Source organism: Odontesthes bonariensis, chromosome 4, assembly GCF_027942865.1.
Source record: "Odontesthes bonariensis isolate fOdoBon6 chromosome 4, fOdoBon6.hap1, whole genome shotgun sequence".
NCBI classification, from domain to species: Eukaryota; Metazoa; Chordata; class Actinopteri; order Atheriniformes; family Atherinopsidae; genus Odontesthes; species Odontesthes bonariensis.
In genome coordinates, this window is record NC_134509.1 from 8,359,250 (window position 1) to 8,361,204 (window position 1,955).

Here is a 1,955-nt window from a genome sequence, read left to right on the forward strand (position 1 = left end):
CTTCTTCACCTCAAACCAAGCAACAATATGAGGCATAATTCCATCTCTGAGTTCCCTGTAGAATTTACAAATAATCAACATAATCCAATGTTGTTTGTGCTGGTGTGTGTGCCCCCATGTTTTAAGTGGACGCGAGTGACTGTGAGCGCACTTTTCTCATTACTTGTGATCCACTCTGTGAGAGACCCCACAGGTTGACTGCTTTTTATTGCACTCCTCTTTTTAACTGTCTTACAAACACTCATACACGAATGTGCTCAATCACACATATGACGGCCATAGCTGACTCTAATACACCTGCTTACTTTACCACTTCCCACACACATGCACGCACACGCAAAGGCACACAAACTGGTAAACACTCCCTCCACTTCCAAACAGCTCAAGCAACTGAAAACTAAGTTCCCACGAGAGCAGCAGTGGGGGGGGAGACAAAGAAAGAGAGATTAGATGAAAGTGAGATAAAATAAGACCACAAAAATTTCACTGTGCCGGCGTCTTCTCTTATTTTTTCTCCTCTCCCTTGTTTAGTCTCCTACTTCAGAGGTCTTCAACAGGGGGTCCGCGACCCCCAGGGGGTCCGCGGAGGTACTGCAGGGGGGTCGCGAAATCTTTGGTTATACGATTTTTTTTAAATTAAAAAAAAAAAGAAATTTTTTTTTTTTTTTCAAACAGTTTTTTCTCACAAATTGTGTGCAAACGTGTGCCATCTGAGGATTCATTGTCCCATCTACATGCATGTTTAAAGATAAAATCTGTGGATTATTTGAATAGCTCAGTGTTGTATGCAAGATGTTTGTTTATAAATGGCAGTGGCACGGCCACCCTGTACCTTGCACATGTTTAAAATAAAAACATGAATATACTAACCTGTGTATTATTTGAATAGCTTAGTATTGAATGTACAATAACAGAGTAGCTATGTTGATACACGGCACTAGGCCCCGTTAAATATAAAACACAATTGTATGCCAAATAAATAGTAGGGGGGTCCCTGCTCCAACTCTCCATCAGTTTGGGGGTCCCTGGCCTGAAAAACGTTGAAGACCCCTGTCCTACTTCATACTTTCGTCTAACGACTACTTTATTCGAGAACATGCTATTTTCATCATTCCTTGTTGCCCTTTCAACTTTACCTTTTCCATCTCATCCTTCATGCATCAGGTTACAAAAATAGAAAATGGAACCAACATGGCCACACAGAGAAAGCTTTTCTATAGCTAGGTGTCATCCACTTTGTCTGCCACTATGGCCGGCTACTCTGTAATGCTTATACGTGTGTGTGTGTGTGTGTGTGTGTGTGTGTGTGTGTGTGCGTGTGTGTGTGCGTGTGTGTAGCCACTACAGCGCACATGCTAGCCTGCCTGTTCGCTTCGTTGGCTGCCAAACAGTAAGATTTGCTCTCTGAGCATGGACGTTTTCCCTTGCCAGAACACTTTGTCCTAGTTTCCCACTGAGAAACTCTTGACTGTTACTCCAAACAACTTTATTGTCTAACTTTGAGGAAATTCATTTTTTATCTCGCAGAACAACAAGAGATATCTTTACAAGACTAAACAACCAAACAATAATTGGAAACATCTAAGTGCTCTGTGTTATAAAAGCGAGGTGAGAAATATATGAAACCATCTAAGACCTATCTTAATGTCATATAAAAGAAAGTATGACTGTGTCCAGGAGTTAGATTTAATTGATTAATAGTATGTGGGAAACCATTTCCCTTTTCTTTGCTCAAGGTACTCAAGACATAAAAGCAATGATTGACTCTATTGAATCTTTGATCGTATGATTTTCACGAGTCGCTTGAGCAGCTGCTTTGTCATTGTGACTTCATGATGGGAGTTGTTTACTGCCTGAGGTGTCTGTGTTTAAATGATGCCAGATCTCGTGTCTACAGGGGACAAATAAGGCACGAGGCGTTACTTCCCTATAGATAGAGAAGCTCTCAGAAGCAC